The sequence below is a fragment of the Amblyraja radiata genome, chromosome 6 (assembly GCF_010909765.2).
Source record: "Amblyraja radiata isolate CabotCenter1 chromosome 6, sAmbRad1.1.pri, whole genome shotgun sequence".
In the NCBI taxonomy this organism is placed as follows: domain Eukaryota; kingdom Metazoa; phylum Chordata; class Chondrichthyes; order Rajiformes; family Rajidae; genus Amblyraja; species Amblyraja radiata.
The window spans coordinates 32,609,604-32,632,479 of record NC_045961.1 but is presented as its reverse complement, the minus strand read 5'-3'; the positions used below and the strand labels follow the sequence as shown (position 1 = coordinate 32,632,479).

Genomic DNA, 22,876 nt, shown 5'->3' with positions numbered 1-22,876 from the left:
ATTGGTCTCAAAAAAGAATTCCATCTGTTGTTTTAAATATTCACAGCAAGCTGGGTTAGTTAGTATATGGGGATTAAACCTCCAGAATGATTTTTTATTGTACATTCCTTCTAGTTTTAGGGAGGTTAGCAGGGAATGATCAGAAATAATACTGCTATGGTGGTTTTATGTTTAAATGGTATACCCTTACGAATTATAATTGCACTACCTCTGGTTTTGGAGAGAAAAGAGGAGTGATATTTGACCAATCCAGTTAGCCTTCAGCCTGATATGGGCTCGATCTTTAATTGGGCAAGAACCGTACTCCTTTTAATTGGCTCATTAATGCCCCTAATATTCCAACTACAAAATGTAATTCCCCCGGTTTTCTTCAGAGGGTCATTTTGCATTAGAGCTTACATGGTTTCCCTTGTTTCAGATGGGGCAACACAATATGTAAAATCAACCTTCTGGTTACTGGGTGGGTGATCACAATTTCAAAACCCTGCAGGTACAGTATATCACAAGTAAAAGTGCCTTGAGAAGAATAAGCAAAAAAAGTGCAAAATAACGTAATACAAAAAAGAACAGCATTTAAAGATACTGTGCGTGAAGCTCACCCCCAGTGGGAAATTTCGTGTGAGCTTCCGTGGATGTTAATTACATTTAGCTCCGCCCCTTAGAGTAATATTGCAACAACAAAAAAACGGACTAAACAAGATATTATGTAAACAGAAAAAAACAGAACGCAGACTGTAAATAATTTCCTCTAAGAGTTGCATTTCTTCTTATAGCTTGCCTCCAAGTGGGTGTTTACTATTTAAATACCCTATTTAAATTAAAGTCTTGCTTATTGATATTCATATGTTAAATACATAACCGGTTAAAAACCGTCAGGCTTGAAGCGGTCAATTAGAACCTCCAGCAGTCTCACCGGAACGAGAACTCTTTCTCTCCTCCCCTCTCAAACTGCCATCAACAATCCCACCGCTTCACTATCAGTCTAATACTCTTCTAAACCTCCTCACCTCATACTACCACTTGCCCAGTACCCATCTACACCTGCTTGACCCCTCTTCCTCTGCTAGACCCACCCTGCGACTTGCTTTCCTCTCTAACTGTCTTGCCCCTCACATGTTCCCCCGACAATCCACACTAAGTCCAGCCTACAATAACCTACTGTTTCCCGTCTCACATCTCCTTCCTCTGCCCCCTAGCCCCCCCAACTATTGATTCCCTTACCCCTCCTCAACCAGCTTTCTAACATATTCCCTCTTGCTCCGACCTGGTAATTGCTGGAAATTCCAACCCCCCCCCCAATCGGATAGATATTAACCATATTTTAAATATAAACCGATACATTGACTGTTACCTAGAATTAGTAAATCTCATAACTATTAGGTATTAGATTAAAATAAATGGGTTAGTATTAAGTTAAAATAAACGGTTTAGTACGTTTGTTAGTATTTTATGTGATAATCATAGCTTTAATTATATAATTTGTTAGTGTATTATATCGTTACCATACGTTTAAATTGTTTTCAATACTGAGTAGTTCAAAGATCTTGAACACTCTCCTTGTAAACACGGGGACCTTGAACAGTCTCCCTGCTTACATTCCAATCTATCTCTGATAAATATGTCTAGACTTCTGGGTCGATAAAGAAACGCTCCGATCCTCCGTATGTGACCCTTAATTTGGCAGGATACATTATTCCATATCTTAAGTCTGGGATGTCTCCAAGAATAACATGCGTCTTGGTAAAATGTGCTCGCTTCTTGACAACCTCTGCTGGACAGTTTCTAAAGATTCTTATATTTTCTCCTTCAAACATCACGGTTCTTGCGCTTGCCATGATATCTTCAAGAACTGATAGGTCGTGTAGTTTAAGAATCATTTGTCTTGGTGGGGCTCCAGCACCTGATCGGGCTCTCTGGACTCGATGTGCCTGATCAAATTTAGGTCTCTCAGGCAGATTAAATACCTGTTGAAGTAAGTTGGTAGTGAAGACCCGAGAATCTTTTCCACTTTCCTTCCTTCACTCCAACAATTCTTAAGTTTTGACGTCTGGACCGAGCTTCAAGATCTAGGCATTTGTCGATCACTCTGGCCAGTTGCCCAGAAACACGGTCTAGATCTTTCTTCAGCCTTTGCGTTGTGTCAGAGATGTCCGTAGTAGTAGCTTTGAGTTCTGATAGCGTCGTTTTGTTTTTTTGAGATGAGGAGAATGGGTTCCAACTTTTTGCTAATATCTTCAGATTCAATTTTAATTGTCATTGTCAGTGTACAGTACAGAGACAACGAAATGCATTATTATTTTTTTAAACAGATTATATCAGTCTACTCCTTATAAATACATATAAAAGATAAAGTTAAGCACACAATTTTCTTCGACCCGTTTAATTTCTCCTTTCAAAACGGTGTTTACCTCTTCGATGCGAACTTGTAATGTTTCAATTTTTCCGCAAATTTCTTTATTCCCGACATCAAGTTTTGTTTTTAGCTTTCCAAACTTTTCAGTCAGAATTTCTCCAAATTCTATTGCCATGGCCCGTCTTAAAGTTTGTTCTTGTTCTTGTATTTGCTCTTCCATGGTCGAAATAAGTCCTTCTTCCTCAGATTCTTCAGACGTTTCTTTCTCTTGCTCTTGCAGAATCTGCAGTCGGGTTCTTTGTCTAGTCTGAGGTGGAGTCGGCAGAATCCGTTTATTCATTTAAAATCCAATATCCAGTCGATATACGTCAATTTCTGATGACGTCACTTACGCCGGGCATCTGCTGGTAAGTATTTTTCCATTCGGACCGTTTTTCTTTTCAGGTATTTTAACGCGTTTTTCGGAGCGGAGCTAAAAGGAGCGCCTCTTATTGCTCCATGGCGCCACCGGAAGTTCTCGACATTTTTTTAAACACTAATAATTCTTTTATTTTTCATCGATGGGAAAAATCCTCAGCACCTGATGAATGGAGGGGGACTCCGAGTAAGATGGCCAAAAATCTCAGCTATACGTGGCAGCATTTTTTCTAAAATCAATATAAAGCTCAAACAGGAAGTGGTCAAGATTAGACTTTTAATTATATAGAAGGCAAGGCAGCTCTATTTAGGCAAGGCAGCTCTATTTAGCACTTTCAAAACCAAAGTCGAAGCAGCTCGCTTTAGCACTTTCAAAACCAAAGGCAAGGCAGCTCGCTTTAGCTCTTTAAAAACCAAAGTCGAGGCAGCTCGCTTTAGCACTTTCAAAACCAAAGGCAAGGCAGCTCGCTTTAGCTCTTTCAAAACCAAAGGCAAGGCAGCTCGCTTTAGACCTTTCAAAACCAAAGGCAACACAGTTTTAGCACTTTCAAACAAAACACACCTTTGCATTTTCAAACCACATTAAGGGCACTGACAGGTCAGTAAACCATTCCGTTTAGTAGTCATGTGTTCAGTGTTATTCACAGCTCGGACTGAGAATTGCCTCTCGCTCCCCCATCTTGCAGAGAACCGAGGCACCTCCACACTTCCGGGTTTCATAGTCCCTCCGGAAGGGGCGTGGCCTTCAAGAGCGAAAATCTCAAAATTTATTAAACACTAATAACTATTATTTTTCATCGATGGGAAAAATCCTCGTCCTGTGCAGCAGAGGGGGACTCTGATTAAGATGGCCAAAAATCACAGCTGTAAGTGGCAGCGTTTTTTCCTAAAATCAATATACAGAACAGTAAGTGGTCAAGATCAGACTTTTAGTAATATAGATAATGCATTATAAACCCAAGCCTTTCTACATGCAGAATTTAGCTTGCCTCCACATTATCTGAAGCATATTCTTATGCATTTCAGAGCATGGAAATCTTTAAAGCACTACATGTGTTGCAACGCCGAGTAGAGGGACCAATAGACAATCACTAAATTGGTCAAGTTTATTTTTTAATTATCACGGTGTCTTTTTCCCTATCTTGTTGTGCTAAAGCATGTCCAATGCCCTTCACAACAAGAGTTCCATCTAGTGGTCATCATTATCATGTTATCACCAGGATCCATGGATAATTGGTCAGATTATCGGGCCTTCCCCAAGGCACCTATAATACTTTGACTAAGAGCTGCAATTGAAAGAAGGGACAATACAAGAGAAATGGAATGGAGGTGATTGGACTCTAAATTGTGTCTGCCCACAATCCCCACTACATCCCCCGTAAACTGCAATAATTCCTCTTAAATGGTCCCAAGTCACTAAGAGACAGGATCAGACTGAAATTTCTGCAGAGACGATTTAGAGCAGGTAATCAGACAGTAACTAATGATCTCTAGCATGAGCAGAATACAGACGAATGAGCTTGTATCATCAGACTGCAGAATTTTTTTTTTTTAAATCAATGTCCCAGAGGGGACATTTTTATGATAACCATTTGTTATCTTTGTGCAGTTTGCTTTTTGTTTTACTGCGATTGAAAAACACAGGTCATTGGTTGTACATTTTTACAGATACTTCAAACATCAATTAAGAAATGGATGTCGTACACATTGTTAATGCCTTCACATCCCCTTTCCATCCAATTTCTCCTTTAGTACAACAACTACCGGAATGGGTACAAGCAACGTACAAGCCTGTGCAAAACCATTTCTATGTCACATAAATATAAAGTAAATTTCTACGCTGATAACTTTTTAATTAATATGGTAACATTGACAACAGTAGTGTTGCATTCTACAGCTTGGGTCTGTTCCATCATTCAAGTAGACTTAAGCCGATCTGTGGCTTAACACCATTTCCCCAGTTTCACAGCATATCTCTTGATAGCTTTGCATAACAAAAATTATTCTGCTGATAAACACAAATTGCTAGAGTAACTCAGCGAGACAGACAGCATCTCTAAGAGAAGCAATGGATGACATTTCTGGTCAAGACACTTCTTCAGTCCGAAAAGGGTCTTGACCCAAAACATCACCCATTCCTTCTCTCCAGAAACATTGAGACCTTTGCCATGGCCTCTCTTTTCACAAAGCACACAGCAAGTTCCAGTGTTTGAGTGAGAAGCGATATTGCATACTGAGAAGCGATATTTCAGCTCAAGGTTAATTCCCGGGATGGCGGGACTGTCATCTGCTGAGAGAATGGAGCAGCTGGGCTTGTATACTCTGGAATTTAGAAGGATGAGAGGATATCTTATTGAAACATATAAGATTATTAAGGGTTTGGACACGCTAGAGGCAGGAAACATGCTCCAAATGTTGGGGGAGTCCAGAACCAGGGGCCACAGTTTAAGAATAAGGGGTAAGCCATTTAGAACGGAGATGAGGAGTCAGGTGATATGGGGAGAAGGCAGGAACGGGGTACTGATTATGGATGATCAGCTATGATCACATTGAATGGCCTACTCCTGCACCTATTGTCTATTGCTTTAAGACATTCTAAAGGCCCTGTCACGTGTCCTTGGCACACAAATTACGCGACCTCGTCGTCGTGTTGAGGCGCACGGGCATCGTGTGGCCGCGCGGGGCCAGTCCCACTGAGAAGCGCTGAGTGGTATGGAGTTGTGCACGGTATTGTGCGGTGCTCCGAAATTTTGTAGCGAACGAATTCTTCGCGTGCCACTGGCCTGCCGCGTAACTGACGGCCAAAGTGGGACAGGCCCAAGACCCTGGCACGACACAACGTCTCACCTCCAACAGCAGCAGAAGCAGGCAAACGATCGTCGAGCTCGGCCTGGGGCTCACGGCCGTTGCGGATCCGGATCCGCCCCCACTTCTACTCCCAGAAATTTGAAGATAGACATAAAATGCAGGAGTAATTCAGCGGCTTTCAGACTGAAGAAGAGACTCGACCTGAAACATCACCCATTCCTTCTCTCCAGAGATGCTGCCAGTCCCGCTGAGTTATTCCTGCATTTTGTGTCCATCTTCAAATTACGTCACACGCTCCAGACGGCTCTGCGGGCACATTAAGTCGCGCGTGACTTTCGCGGGACCATCGCGCCTCAACGCGACCACGAGGTCGTGTAATTAGCGTGCCAAGGACACGGGTGGGACAGGGGCTTAACTTCTGCACTCAACTTTACTGCTGTTGCTGCATAGCTGATTATTATTCTTGCAACTTCTCCACTTCCATTTGCAAATTTTAGGGACAGATCATAGAGCTGCTGCCTCACAGCACCAAAGACCTGGGTATGATCCTGACCTCGGGTGCCATCTGTGCAGAGTTTGAACATTCTCTCTGTGACCACATGGGGTTCCTCCCATTTCACAAAGATATGCCAGTTATTGCTGCTAGCGTGCAAGGTGTGGATGAGAAAGTGGGATACCATTGAACAAGTACAAACGGGTGATCGATGGTTGGCGTGGACTCAGTGGGCCGACAGTCCTATTTCCATGCTCTATTTCTGAACTGTACTAAACATGTTGGCCACTTGGGAGGAATTTCATAATTACCAATAGCTTGATGATGGACACATATCTAATTTGCAGCTCCACATGTTTTGAGACTTGAAGATATGATTTGAACTCTGGTGTTTTAATCCAATTTTATTTTTAATTTACTGTACAACTACAGCTTGCTCCGAGGTGGACCTAATATCCTGCAGAGTTTCAGAGGCTTAGTTGTGTTCGTTCTAGCAACTCCTCTAGCCGACCCCATGTAATTTGTCACTCCTATCTTTCCAAAACTCAGATTCTACGTGCATTTCTCTGAGAAATGTCTTCCTGGAGTCTCCGAAAAATCATCTCAAGTGGGACTTAAACATAATCTCCTGTTTTGCCTTGAGGCCATCACAGAGGCAGTCATGGATCACAGCAGTGATCCACTCACTCTGTACACTTCTTAGACATTGACTATATACAGCAGGTACTTCAAGTCACTGGAGAGAAACCGTCAACTTAATTTATGCTAAATTCATTAACTCTATTCATGGGCTGTTAACAAACATCAGTGTTTCCTCCCAGACCAATAACCTTGCAGAGGCCCCAAGTGCATTTAAACCCTTCCAATTAATGGGTCATGACATCTGCATTCTCGCCAAAAAAAGGCCAAAACAGGAGTCTGAAGAAGTGTCCCAACAAGAGTCATCGTCTCTCCATGTACTTCGTAGATGCTGCCTGACCCGCTGAGTTAGTCCAGCACTGTGTGTCTTTTTGTTGCCAGACCAGGCACTCTACTCCAAGGTCCATTATGGGCAAAGATTACCAGGAGCAGAGCACACGCTTCAAGAATATTCTTAGTGCCTCTTTGCAAAAATGGAAGTTCTTCACTGGCTTTTGGGAATCCCCGGCTATGCCGAACCAAATCTGAGGGTGTCATCCAAAAAGACCCAATGAACCTTGAGTGTCCTCATCATTAACACATGCTTGCCCAGTGAAAATGGCTGAAGGAGCACTCAAAGTGCCACCCACCTGTACCATCAAGCATCTCTTACCCCCAATGCCAGAGTCTATGCACACACAATGGCCTTAGCAGTCACCTCAGAACCCACAACTGTAACAGAAAAATGGTGAATGCTTGCTTCTAACTCCATTCACCATAAATAAAGACATCCAATCACCTTGAATGATGCATCTTACCCCTCAGAGTGTTCTCAACACTCCTCCCAAGTATGGGTGTTGTGAGTTATTGCTCCTGGTCAGTGGGATGATTCTAGTTGTCTCATCCCTTTACTGATCACAACGCTGACTATTTATCACGGTGGTAGATTTAAATTCAGTGCAGTTTTCTTTGCTACCATCTGTGATATATATACCATCAATTAGTTTTATTGTACTCATGACTTCCTGGGTTTCAATGTTTCTTTCAGCATTGCAGACAAAACAATTCAAGTTTGGCCAAATTCTCATTGTAGATAATAACACTTAATCCAGGCAGCATTAGTAAACCTCGTAAATATGCAAATGCTAAATACCATTTGCATGTTTACGAGGTTTACTAATACATGGTGCTCATCCATTTTTGATCTATCACAGATGTTACCCTTCTCTTTAATAATTAAAAAAACCTCCCTCCTAGTCGGCAGAATGTTGTCACAGTTCATCAACGTCACCACATATGATAGTCACTGTAGGTATCCATCCTTTATACCAGGATAATCAATTGAACTCTTCTTACAATATATAGCAAGGAAATAGGCCCTCTGGCCCAACTAGTCCATGTTGACCAAGTTGGCAATCCAGCCAAGTCCCATTTACCTGCATTTGGCCCATATTTCTGTAAATGTGTCCCATCCATATACCTGGGCAGATTTCTTATCTGAAGAAGGGTCTCAAACCAAAATGTCACCAATTCCTTCTCTCCAGAGATGCTGCCTGTTCCACTGAGTTACACCACCATTTTGTGTCTTGAAATATCTTTTGTAATTGTATCCATGTCTATAGCTTCCTCTGTTAGTTGTTCCCGATATGGACTGCCCTCTGAATTGAATCAATTAAATTGAACCATAGTAGAACCCTCAATAGTTAACTCCAAGACACTGCTATTTAGATAAGTCATACACAACTGCTAATACTGTATACATGAGCCCCCAACCAATATACAAAAATCACAAACTGTTAAACCCCTGAACAGCTGAGGAGCAGTTTCAGGCAGGTGTGGTCCATAACTGATGCTGGATGCCAATTTACAATGAACCTGCCATTGGACTCTTTATGCCCCTGTCCCACTTAGGAAACCTGAACGGAAACCTCTGGAGACTTAGTGCCCCACCCAAGGTTTCCGTGCGGTTCCCGGAGGTTCCCAGAGGTTTTTGTCAGTCTCCCTACCTGTTTCCACTACCTGCAACCTCTGGGAACCGCACGGACACCTTGGGTGGGGCGCAAAGTCTCCAGAGGTTTCCTAAGTGGGACAGGGGCATTAGGCACAGCACCATGATTTGACACAGCAACTAACAAGGCCAATTTCCAATCATTGGAATAAATAGTTCTGAAGGCCAACATTTGATGAAAAATATTAACCTTATACTTCCTGTATTTGAAAGAAAAGTTTCCAATCCTGCACAGCAATTACTGTATATGGGACCTTAGTTTCCCTTAACATTACGCAGCGTCAGTGGAGCAGGCCGGGAACCTGTAACATAGCCTCTATAAGGAGTCATTGGTACCCAGACATACAGAATGAGTCCCACGAAGATTGCAACTGAAGTTCCTCTTATCTCAATGAGTTCCAATTGATGGTACACAAAATTGCTGGGGAAACTCAGCGGGTGCAGTAGCATCTATGGAGCGAAGGAAATAGGCGACGTTTCGGGCCGAAACCCTTCTTCAGACTGATGGGGGGTGGGAGAAAGAAGGAAAAGGGGAGGAGGGGGAGGAGCCCGAGGGCGAGCGGATGGGAGGGTGGGAGGAGACAGCTAGAGGGTTAAGGAAGGGGAGGAGACAGCAAGGGCTAGCAAAATTGGGAGAATTCAATGTTAATGCCATAAGGACGCAAGGTCCCCAGACGGAATATGAGGTGCTGTTCCTCCAATTTCCGCTGTTGCTCACTCTGGCAATGGAGGAGACCCAGGACAGAGAGGTCGGATTGGGAATGGGAGGGGGAGTTGAAGTGCTGAGCCACCGGGAGTTCAGGTAGGTTTTTGCGGACTGAGCGGAGGTGTTCGGCGAAACGATCGCCCAACCTACGCTTGGTCTCCCCGATGTAAATCAGCTGACATCTAGAGCTGCGGATGCAGTAGATGAGGTTGGAGGAGATACAGGTGAACCTTTGTCGCACCTGGAACGACTGCTTGGGTCCTTGAATGGAGTCGAGGGGGGAGGTGAAGGGACAGGTGTTGCATTTCTTGTGGTTGCAACGGAAAGTGCCCGGGGAGGGGGTGGTGCGGGAGGGAAGGGAAGAATTGACGAGGGAGTTGCGGAGGGAGCGGTCTTTGCGGAAGGCAGACATGGGGGGAGATGGGAAGATGTGGCGAGTGGTGGGGTCACGTTGGAGGTGGCGGAAATGGCGGAGGATTATGTGTTGTATTTGGCGGCTAGTGGGGTGAAAGGTGAGGACCAGAGGGACTCTGCCCTTGTTGCGAGTGCGGGGATGGGGAGAGAGAGCAGTGTTACGGGGTATGGATGAGACCCTGGTGTGAGCCTCATCTATGGTGGCGGAGGGGAATTCCCGTTCCCTGAAGAACGAGGACATTTCCGATGCCCTGGTGTGGAATGTCTCATCCTGGGAACAGATGCAGCGTAGGCGGAGGAATTGGGAGTAGGGGATGGAGTCTTTACAGGGGGCAGGGTGGGAAGACGTGTAGTCCAGATAGCCATGCGAGTCAGTGGGTTTGTAATGTATGTCGGTCAGGAGTCTGTCCCCTGCGATGGAGATGGTGAGGTCAAGGAATGGTAGGGAAGTGTCGGAAATCGTCCAGGTGTATTGGAGTGCCGGATGGAAGTTGGTGGTGAAGTGGATGAGGTCAGTCAGTTGTGTGTAGGTGCAGGAGGTGGCCCCAAAGCAGTCGTCAATGTAACGGAGGTAGAGGTCGGGGATGGGGCCCTGGTACGTCTCGAACAAGGATTGTTCAACGTACCCGACAAAGAGGCAGGCGTTGCTGGGGCCCATGCGTGTGCCCATAGCTACGCCTTGTGTTTGGAGGAAATGGGAGGAGTCAAATGTGAAGTTGTTGAGGGTGAGGACCAACTCCGCTAAGCGGAGGAGAGTGTCAGTGGCTGGGTATAGGTTGCTCCTCTGGTCGAGGAAGAACCGGAGGGCTCCGAGGCCATCCTGGTGGGGGATGGAGGTGTAGAGTGACCGGACATCCATGGTGAAGATGAGGGGGTGAGGGCCCAGAGAGTGGAATGCGTGGAGGCGTGATATCCAATTGATATCAGGTTCATCCAATCTCATACCTCAGCAGCAGGGATAAGATCAGGACTGAGCAAGTCTCTGATTGCCACTATTGCGACACTAAAAAGCTTTTAAAAATAAACTATCCAGGCACTATGGCCAGTAAAATCCTTTGAACATAGAGCCATTCTAAAACTGCACCTGGAATTTTTTTTGTACAGTCTGGTCTCAATACCTATGGATGAATATACTTGCAATAGAGAAAGTACAATGAAAGTGTCTGAAGACAGCCATTTTAGACTGAAATATAAAGAGGATAATATATCTATGGAATCCGCCAACCAAGAGGCTAAGTCACTGAGTATGTTCAGAGTAGATGAATAACTTTTTGAACATTAAAGGAATCAAGGTTTGGCAACTCTGGGCCTGTACTCGCTGGAGTTTAGAAAAATGAGGTGGGTCTCAAAGAAACATATCATATAATGAAAGGCCTGGACAGAGTGGATGTAGACAGGATGTTTCCACTAGTGGGAGAGTCCAAGACCAGAGGGCATAGGCTGAGAATAAAAGGACATACCTTTTCAAAAGGAGATGAGGAATTTCTTTAGCCAGAGGGTGGAAAATCTGTGTGATTCATTGCCACAGATGGCTGTGGAGGTCAAGTCTTTGGGTATTTTTAAAGTGGAAATTGGCAGATACTTGATTAGTAAGGGTGTCAAAGATTACAGGGGGAAGGCAGGTGAATGTAGTTGAGAGGGAAAGATAGATCAGCCATGATTGAATGGGGATTAGAACTTGTTTCTACCCTTGAAATGGCCTAGCTAACCAATCTATTCAAGGAGCAATTAGAGATGGGGAATACGAAATAATGTAACTAGCAACTTGTGAACAAGTTAAAAAATATAAATTAAACAATGTATAACCCTGCTTTGGCCTCTTATCTTGAGGATTATCTATTTAGAAAACTCCTCTGCCAGATTTAATTAATTTGTGAATTACATAATTGATTCGATTGATTGCTTACCTGGAAATCAGATAAGGAAAACAAACAGCTTATGTTGTAAAACACACAGTTTAAAACATACTGTTTAAAATAGTTGTTGTTAACTCTGATATGTTTTTGGTTTATTGGACTTTTGTGGAGAATTTTGGGGACAAGACAGGTCCTCAGCAGCACTCAGCAGCAAAACATCAGATCTGATCCGATTCGATCCACTAGCTAGCAAGGTTCAACAAATTCTGCAATACCATCATGTTCCACATTTCCTCACAGGATCAGGCCCAATGCCAAGAGCAGCAGATTGAGAAGCTAAATCCCTCTTCAGTCACTCATTCAGCCTAGTTGTGACTGCTGTCACAGCCCCAATGCCATCACTAGCCTGGGACCATCTGATCATTTATAATGGAGAGAGTCACCATATTAACTCACCATGAGATATCTTATAATATGCAATAAAAATTAACTGCAGAAGCTGGTGTAATACCAAGATAGATAGAAAATGCTGGAGTAACTCAGTGGGTCAGGCAGCAGTGCTGGAGAAAATGGATATGTGACGTTTATGGTCGGGACCCTTCTTCAGACTGATTGGAAGGTGGGAGGAACTGGCACCAAGAAAATACCGGGATAAATCAGAGCCGACAACAGATGACATCAGGCAGGGTGGTTCCGATCGGCTGATTGTTGGCTGGGGACGGTGTTTATTAAAGCTTATCCATCATTCTCCAAGCTCACTGCATTGTCCTTGTCCTAAAGCCTGGAAAATATCCTAAAGCTATATCAAAATCTAGTGCAGCAATTAATGACGATTTATCTAAATCAGAAGGGAAGCACAATTCTTGGTTATAACATGAGCAACAATGCCACCCACCTATATGTCAAGTTTTTAAAATCTATTAAAATTTGTAGGGTGTGAATGTTATTCTTGATCGGTTGCATGGAACTAAATATTGGAGCCTAGCAATTGTCACGCATTAAAACAATTTGACGTAGGTGACAATCCATTGATCATGAAATTGGACTGGTTACGTCTGCACACCATTCACATTATCAGGCCTAATATTTTCTCCATAGCTCGAATACACCTAATCATGTGATATAAGATCCATTTTCATCCATGCTAACGTACCATGAAGATCAAAGGCAAAAGCTGTAACCTTCATTGTCATAGATTGTCATGAAGTCATACAGCAAGGAAACAGGCCCTTCAGCCTGACACATCCATGCCAACTGAGATGCTTATCTGCACTAATCCCATGTTCCTGCATTTGGCCCAGGTCTCTTTATTGCTTTCCTATCTGTGTACCAGCTTCAAATGCTTTTGAAACACTGCAATTCTACCTGCCTCAATCACCTCCACTTGCAGCTTGTTCCTTCTGTGTACCTGCCGCTCAGATCACCTTTAAATATTTCCTCTCTCACCTTAAAGCTGTGCCCTCTAGTTTTGGACCATTATCCTTGGAAAAAGACTTTGACTGACTACCCTACCTATGTTTATCATTTTACAAACCTCTACAATGTCAGACTCCTGTGCTCCAGTGAGAACAATCACAACCTATCTGATCTCGCCTTGCCAATAAAATTCTATAGAGGCATAAAAAAACAAGGAGCATATTGCATTGCAATTTCCAGTAAATTGAGAATTCAATGGCTTCCATTTTGACATGATTGATCAGAGCATCTACTGGACTTATTTTCCACAGGTCAAAAATATTCTCCCAATCAATTTCCCTTGGTCCCTCAGTGTCTACTGCCAAATATTGTAAAGCCCTTGTCCCACATAGGCGATTTTTCAATGACTACAAGCGATTAGGCTGTCACCACATGACCGCCGGGGTGTCGCCTGTATGGTTGTGAGTAGTCTCCTCAAGTCACCGAAAGAATCATAACATTTTTCTGGTCGCCGCTGGATTTTGAAATGTTCAAAACTTTTCGGCACCTGTGGGCTTGTCGCAGCTTGTCTTCTCCTGTCGTAGGTGCTGTCGTGGGTTGTTGCCAGGATGAGGCAGGTTGTCACCAGGTGTTGTTGGTTGTTGCCGGGTGCTAACTTTGGTGAATACCATTGGCGACTACTTACGTCAACCTACGTCAACCGGTACGGGCGACTGAATTGTCTTCAGTTGTCTTCAGTTGTCGCCGACAGGGTCATTGCTTGTCATTGCTTGTCGCGGGTGGACTTTGGTTGTCGCCTGTGTGGTCGTAGGTTGTCGTAGGTGTGGTCATAGGTGGACATCCTAATGGGTCACCGGTTGTCGGTAGCTTGACGTCGACTAGGTGATAGAATGTCGTAGCTTGTCATAGACATTGTCATAGAGGGTGATCCAGTCGCCGCTTTTTCAGCGACCTGCTATGATTGTGACAGTCGCCGAAAATTGCCTATGGGATAGGCCCTTGATGTATTACAATCAGCTTGCTGCCATCTCTGTTGCACTTGTACTTCCACACCTCACTGTGAGGCGGGGCCATTCATAGCACAGGACTCCATTAGGGTAGTGGAGAGCATTTGGGGTGGTCATACATACTGACGATTGCAATGAGCTTTTATCTCACCTCACCAGTGACAGCCTTTTACTTGGCTTCTCTGTAAATACCGTGTGTTCCTGGCCATTGGGAGCTTCCATGCACATAATTTGCCTTCCCTGCAAAATGCTCAGCAAAGTTGCAACAAAGGCAATAGATTTCCTACCAAGAAACGCACAGGTACTGTTTTACCACATCTTTCTGGGGGGTAACTTGTCCAACTTTAAACAGTTTTATGGTGAACCCAAATTGATATTTTGCACTAAGTGATAGCTCAGCATAAGTAAAATAAATTACCGGGTAATATTTAGACATGGGAACAAAGTGTGATACCTTACTGCTGCCACATTACACACAGAGGGTGAGTGATTGAAGATTGATTCTAACCACAGTATTTAGTACATTAAGCTAGATGTGCAGCAAACACCACCTTCTTGCAGGACCAACAGGGAATAAATTGTATGTGTTGTATGTGAAATAAATCATGCTCATAAATGACATGATTTCCAGAGTGTCAACAAAATTACACATTATAAGCAAGCCCAATTTTGGTGCACAAAATAAAATGCATTCTCATACTCTGATATGAGGTCTGAAAGTGCATGTTGACCAAAGATTGGCTGTGGTCGTGGCTGAGGTGTCATCCAGAAAGAACTATTGGAATGATTTGACATTCACTCTGTTGCCACCCCTACAAAAGAATGGCAATCTGACCTTGACATGGAGATATCAGGTGCATTGGTGAAGATTCTTTGACAGGTTTCAATGCAGGGCTTCATTTGCAAGATTCAGGCAAGAATGAATCCTTATTAATGCAGACATCATCGTCCCATGCAGACTTGCTGTTGCACTCAGGCGCCTGCAATTTATTTAGCACCTAGGTCATAAGGTCATAAATAAAAGGAGCAGAATTAGGCCATTCGGCCCATCAAGTCTACTCCACCATTCAATCATGGCTGATCTTTCTCTTCCTCCTAACCTAATTCTCCTGCCTTCACCCCATAACCCTTGACACCTGTACTAATCAAGAATCTATCCATCTCTGCCTTAAAAATATTCACTGACTGTCTCCACAGCCTTCTGTGGCAAAGAATTCCACAGATTCACCACCCTCTGACTAAAGAAATTGCTCATCTCCTTCCTAATAGAACATCCTTTAAATCTGAGGCTATGACCTCTGGTCCTAGACTCTCTCACTGGTGGAGATATCTGTTTGTATTCCATTCTAATACCAACAATGTCAAATATGCATAGTATGTCTATGACCTCGTGCATTTTATGTGCAAGTACCCCTCTAATTCAGCATTACCACCACATGTGCCAATTGCATGGGGTAATAAATTTCAGATTTTGCATTAATCACAGTGCACAAAATGCATGTACTGTGCAATTGAATTTCTAGGCCATTAGATTATTGATGTGGAAGTGGAACATAAAATGCTATTTATTGGAACTTCGTAGGTACTTTAATTACTTTACTGTTAATAAATAACTTAGTTTGATGCTGCAAATACATGACCTTATAATATACCTCTCGTTTATATGAATGATAAACACTCTCCATTATATCAAAATGCCTTCAATTTTCCTCAATTTTGAATCTCTCCTTATCATAGAACAGAAAGAGAAAATTAACACACAATATATCGTGGGAATAAAATAGATTCAAGTAATCCATGATTATATCTGAATGTTGTTTATTTTCCTATCAGTAATGCGAGCTGGTATTAAATGTCATTAACAATTAGTATGTCCGGGTGAATATCACCTCATCTCTTCCCCTTTTAAGAGCAAAATTAAGTGCGGAGGAAACCGGAGAACAGCTATTCAGTAGTTTTGGTTTCAATTTCAAAAGCAAACTTTATTTGTAATACAAAAATATATTTAATAAAACTGATTATGCATTCTTAGTGTCATACATTCAATATTGCTAGTGTCATACTCAGTAGCGTTAGCACCTTTCTTTACACAAAACCTTGCCACACATGTGGCCTCCTGGGGTTTCTCCTGTTCCTTCCCCTGTTTGAGAGGTGTCCCCACTGGACTCAGCCCCTCAATGTCCAGCAGCACAAGGACTGTGGTAGATCTGCACCAATAATATTTCTGAGTGGACAGGACCTAGAAGGCTCTGCAGAGAGTAGTGTGTTCAGCCTAACGCACTATGGGAACTTCACTCGCCCTCCTGCATGAACTATACATCAGGAGGTACAACTCCAGAGCCAATAAAATCATGGGAGACCCCTTCCACCCCTGCAACGGACTGTTCCAGCTGCTACGGTCAGGCAAACGCCTCCGTTGCCATGCTGTGAGAACGGAGAAGCTGAGAAGGAGTTTCTTCCCAGAGGCCATTAGGACTGTAAACTCCTATCTCACCAGGGACTAACTTTTACTGTACCACTCTACTGCTTTTTTTAAAAGTGCTGTTTTTTTTGCCTTTTTCCTTCCGCCCACAATATTTAAAATAATATGTGATTCTGTTCCATTCTGTTTGTAGTTTGTTTGGTTGTTTGTTTGTTTGTCTTTTTGCACAAAGTCCGCGAGCATTGCCACTTTTCATTTCACTGCACATCTCGTATGTGTATGTGACGAATAAACTTGACTTGACTTGACTAGTGGTAGCTCCATCTTCAGTGGGAACACCAGGGACAAATATCCTGTTAATGCAATGCAAAGTATTCAATGTGCCCAGAATATGCTACTGAAAGAGAAAAGAACAAAAAATATTTGTAGCAGGCTGAATAATGTTACAAAGTCAGAAAGTAAAGATTTTTCTTCTGCTTTCAAAACATCCTTTTAGGAATGCAAATGCATATTTAATGAGATCAAACGCATTAAGATCATCTGGGAGTGATGCCTTGCTGTCATTTGGGCTGCCACGTGATTCTGCCTTGCAGGAAGTAATGGCATGCAAGGCCTGCTGCAGCTGCTGAACGCATATTTCGTCCTCCAGTTTAGAGTAAAAATTCCTTTTAGACCATTTGATGGCCTGATCTGTTATATCTGGAGTTCTTATATTATTCTGGTTGAATGCCCGAAAAATGGTTCTCAGAAGATTGTGCACCTCCTAGTTCATCTAAGGTTTTTGGTTGGGGAACACTCAGATGGTTTTCATGGTACATACATCACAGCACATTTCCTTATGAAGTCGGTAATAATCATGGCATATTCCTTCAGGTCCATTTCCGAGTTCTTGATCATCGCCCAATCTACCGGCTCCAAGCAATCCTGGATCCATTCCTCTGCCTCCTCCCCTGATCAGCTCTGTGCAGTCATCACCAATGTGGCTGCGCTCTTCAGTCATTGTCTATAGGCAGGAAGGAGCTCAGCCAGGTGATCGGATTTCCCAATGTGAAGACGAGAGAGATAGAGCAATTGACATCTTTGATGGTGGAGCAGCAGTGGTTGAGCTTTTGATCCAACTAATAAACTGGAACAAGACTGACAATTTTGAAATTGCTCTGGAACCTAAGGAATTATGATGGACTAATAGTTTTTATTCAAAAGGATAGTGGCTTCAACCTGAAGTTAGTCATTTGTCATTTGAACATTTGAAAATACTTGGTACAGCTTATAGACAAAGTTGGTAAGATAAAGTGCAATGAAATAGTACATCAAAAAGTTTCAATTTAAAAATCATTAAAGTGCTTATCGGCAAGAAAATCAAATCAAACTCAATAAACTCACCTAGGATAACAGATTATGCTCAGTGCACAGTTAGATATCAAAATAATGCCCTATATGGTGATGAACTAATTATGCAAAAATATTTGTCTAGAACACTTCAAGGAATTCCAGGCTACTAAGATTATTAAATTAGAAGCTAAATGGAAAAAAAACATTGATATACTAAACAGACCACTGTGTAAGCGAGAAGAAATCTAAATGAAGAAATACAAATCCATTTAAAATTATTGATGTATTTATGGGCCAAAATTGCAAAGGATGCAAAATATAATGTCATAAGAGAAAAAGCCAACTTTAGAAGCTGGATTAATTGGATACAATTAGTATCTGTAGAAGATAATTTATAACGCCAGACTTCACAATTGGAAAATTTGAGATGCACATAGAATTCTCCAGCCACTTTTTCAAGAGGAAACTTATAAAAAATATAATGTTCAAGGATAGTGTTTTATGCAATTAGGCAAAATACAGGTTTTGAAAAAGACAAGCAAATTGATGCTGTAAATGATGCTGATGGATCCAGCTTTGATATGCTTTCTATTAAAAATGGAAAATGTAGAGAATTCATTGGCCTATCTTGGCACGGAATAAACACCTTCCATTGTGTTTGAATTTAAAAGACCCTGACTACTCATCAAAGGTAACCTTCCCTTCTGGATATTTACATAACACTGGAGCACATGACAAACAGCATGGACCCAGGCCCTTTGGTCCAACTTGTCCATGCCGATCTCGATGAATATCCAATATCCAAGCGAGTATCATATGCCTTTGTTTGCCCCATATCTCTCTAAATATTTTCTATCCATTTACCTGACCCAATGTCTTTAAAAAATGGTAATTGTACCTGCCCCTACAACCGCTTCTGGCAGCTTGCTCCATAAATTCACCTCACTCTGTATGAAACAGTTGCCCCTTAGATCCTTGATAAATCCTACCACTTTCACCTTAAATCTATGTCATCTGCTTTTAGATTCCACAACCCAATTTGTCTTTATTTTGCAATTCCAAATGTCCTATCATGTGTTCTAGGAGCAGAATTGGACCATTCCGCCATCCAATCATGGCTTATCGATCTTTCCCTCTCAACCCAATTCTACTGCCTTCTCCCCATAACCCTGGACACCCTTACTAATCACACCCTTACTAGTATCTTCATTCTACTAATCAATTCCTAAAAAATATTCATCCAGGTTATTTTAAGTAGAGCTATTCTTCAAGTGCTTACATAATTCCGAGGTCTGTGTCTTTTACAGATCTAATATGCTCTTAACTTCAATGGAGATATTTCTGCTTAGCCTCTTTCTAGAATGTAATTGCTTCCGATGTGTCCCAGAGTTTGTTTGCACATTGACACAGGTGGCAGAACTCCTGCTTCTGCAACAGATGGTTCGCGAACTCAAATCCCACACAGGACTGCCCGTCAGTTCAGCTTGTCTGTCAAAGTGTAGCAGTGGGATCAGCCTCGCTGCTAAATGCAGTGTATTTCCAGACACCGTATACCAATCGAAGAGAAGGCTGTCACAATTAGTACATCGGAAGGAAAATGAGCATTTCCTCCAAATGTACATTGGCATTGATAGTAGTGAGAGCGTCATTCCAATCTCGCCTTGCCCTGTATTGCCTTGCCTGATTAAATAAATGGTCTGCAGCTTTTTGAGTGTTCTCCAGTGAAAAAAATGAGAGGTGGGGGAGAATCAATTGAAGCAAATCTACAGCATGTTACCATGGTCATGGATATTCCGACACCTCCGCAAAATATTCAGCAAGTCAGACAAAAGTAATTAGAATTTGTTGCTTCAGGTTTTGATCCCCACCTACAGGAATGTATTGGGTGGGGGAAATGACTCTTACTTTCCCCGGCTTGCATTACTTTTGTATCGGAACAAGTACTCTGTATTGTACATCGCAGCCATTTAGAAACGGCATCCTAGAAAATGTAATAGGATAACAAAATGTACTGCAGTGCCCAATAAAGCTCGTGAAGTGACTGCGTAATTGATAGATGTAACTGAACACTCAAGTGGTGTGCTGCATCCTCAGCTTATTGTAATCCACTCAATAAAGCTTCTAAATGTGATTCATGCAGTGTGCAGCAGCCTTTGCTGGAGTCTGGGTAGGGTGTCCATGCAGTGCAAAGGCTCAATTCATCTTCTCTTGCATCTTATTCCCCTTAAACAACATTACAGTCATTGGTGCTGCATTCTGGGATGGTGATAATTAAACTATTAGCACCTAAATCATCCATGACACAGATACAGCTTTCAAATGGTCTGCTCTTTACAGTCGGGATACTAACAGCCTTATTGGCAATGATTTCCATGGGCTGAGTTATTTTTATAGCACTATGCCCATTATACCAATCAGCAAAATGATTGCAACTGCAAATTAATAAGAGATGTGAATGTATAATGCTGTATGTGCACATCTAGATATTAGAGTTCTACACCCACACTACCCAGTATCCACAGTCAGTGTCCGCAGGTACAATCACTCAGGAGGGAGGGGGTAACTTTAGTTGTAGTCTGTATTTATAACACTTGTAATAATTAATATGTAGATAATAATGAAGACCTGGCAGAAATTACATATCTATTTGAGGAGCTCAGATGGTGAGACACAAGCTGTTTTTAACCATCGTAGGAATCGCGGGTAGACACAAAATGCTGGAGTAACTCAGGGGCTCAGGCAGCATCACTGGAGAGAAGCAATGGGTGATGTTTCGGGTCGAGACCCTTCTTCAGACTGATGTCAGGGGAGTGGGCAGGGTAAAGATAGAATGTAGTTGGAGACTAGGAGAACTGGGAAGGGAGGGGATGGAGAGAGAGGGAAAGCAAGGGCTATTTGACGTTAGAGAAGTCAATGTTCATACCGCTGGGGTGTAAGCTACCCAAGCAAAATATGAGGTGCTGTTCCTCCAATTTTCACTGGGCCTCACTCTGACAATGGAGGAGGCCCAGGACAGAAAGGTCAGATTGGGAATGGGAGGAGGAGTTGAAGTGCTGAGCAACCGGGAGATCAGGTAGGTTAAGGCGGACTGAGCGGAGCAGTTCAGCGAAACAATCGCCGACCCTGCGCTTGGTCTCACCGATGTAGAGAAGTTGACACCAGGAACAGCGGATACAGTAGCTGAGGTTGGAGGAGGTGCAAGTGAACCTCTGCCTCACCTGGAAAGTCTCTTGGGGTCCTTGGATGGAGTCAAGGAGGGTGGTCATGGGACAGGTGTTGCATCTCCTGCGGTTGCAGAGGAAAGTACCTGGGGAGGGGATGGTTTGGATGGGAAGGGACGAGTTGACCAGGGAGATAGGAAATTCGGGAATTAGTACAATCCCTACCTGGTTTACAATGAACAATTTCACCTTTATAACATCACAGAAATTGATGGCATAATAGAAGGTCATTCAGGCCAGCTTGCCTTGCCAAGAGAGAAAGACAAACTAATCCCACTTCCTCGGCCCCAGAATTTAGCCCAATGGGTTGCTGGATGTCAAGTGCTTATCCAGTTAACTTTTAAGTGCAAGGAGGTGGACAATAATTCCAGACCCCAGAACCCTACTAATCCACATACTACCTCAAATCGTTCTACTAGTGGTTCACCACTGATTTTTCAGCAACTGGTGGTCTGGCACTTCCTTTAATAGACAATAGACAATGGACAATAGACAATAGGTGCAGGAGTAGGCCATTCGGCCGTTCGAGCCAGCACAATCCAGACAAAATTACGAGAGCGCACGCAAAATGCACCCCCGAAATTCCCTCCGAAAATATGGCACCTAGGTTGGGTGAGGTGGTCGATCTCAACCTCATTGGGACCTCTCCTCTGCGGAATTCAGGCCTGGCCGGATCTGTTCCCATAGCTGACTTCTGCGGCCAATCAGCAGGTCCAATTTGCCCCCTGCAGCCGGGGCTCTGGATCTCCGGCATAAACAGAGCCGGCAGACCAGTTCCCATAGCCAACATCTGAGGCTAACTTTGCGGGCCTAACTTGCCCCCCCGGCAGTACCGTTCAACTCCCCTCGGAGGCCGTGACCTCTGCTGATCTAGCAAAATGGATAACCCAGAATGGCTTTGGCACCAAGGGTGCCAGAAAATTGGTGGTGGACCTGTAATTATTTTCAAGCTACGCGCAACCCTATTGCTGTCATAACCGCACAGTAACGTAGCATCCACAACTGCTCCCAGTACTGTAGCTATGGTGTAACCAGTTCTAATATCACCTTCCTTGTTGTTTTTTTCTATGCTCTGGTTAATAAAGTTAAGTGTCCTGTACACCTTCTTCTCAATCTTGTCCATCAATTTTGTCCACGGCATTCTTCCCCATTCAGAAACTGTGAACATTTATTCCAAGCTCTTACTATTGAAAACCCTTCATAGCATCTTGTGAGTTATTCTCTTTTCCATTGCCTTCTATTCCTTTCCCAAGTGCATTATCTCACATCGCTCCAAGTGTGAAGAATTGTCCAATTCCATTAACTCTTTCTCTGTTTACCTAATGTATCCATTGGTATATTGCAATTTATAGATTTCCACTTCACTATTAACCATGAGGCCAATTTTGGGTTTAATGCATATTTTCAGTTTTAGCAGGAACCAAAAATGCAGGGGACACAGGGAACTGGAGATGTTGGAATCTTCAGCTAAACATGAAGTGCTGGAGAAGAAGGGCATCTAGTTCTTTAAATTAGATGAAGGTCCTGTGTACAATCCTGATTCTCCTCTTGCATAAGGTTTGTTAATTATCAAATTCTTTACCTCAGATTTTAATTCAAACTGCAAATGTAATACATTGTTTAACTCTAGCATAAATTTGGCTTTGAAGTTTAGCATGTTGCTCAGCCCCCCTTTTAAGCTGCCTTTCATGGAAAAAAACAAGCTCAGTCCTTCAAATTTATAGAATTTTAGAAAGCTCTAATTCTCAGTATTAATCTTGTTCTCTGAACCATTCCAATTCATCAATATCCCTTTGAAGCTAAGT

The 22,876-nt window shown here is 42.9% G+C and overlaps 1 long non-coding RNA gene across 1 annotated transcript; it reads left to right on the top strand.

Moving 5' to 3' along the window:
• The first annotated feature begins 1,855 nt into the window (after positions 1 to 1,855).
• On the top strand, positions 1,856 to 20,579 carry LOC116974220. The gene is made up of 3 exons (XR_004412309.1): positions 1,856 to 1,966; positions 9,742 to 9,747; positions 20,558 to 20,579. It is a non-coding gene; the product is annotated as an uncharacterized LOC116974220 (long non-coding RNA).
• The last annotated feature ends 2,297 nt before the right edge of the window (positions 20,580 to 22,876 follow it).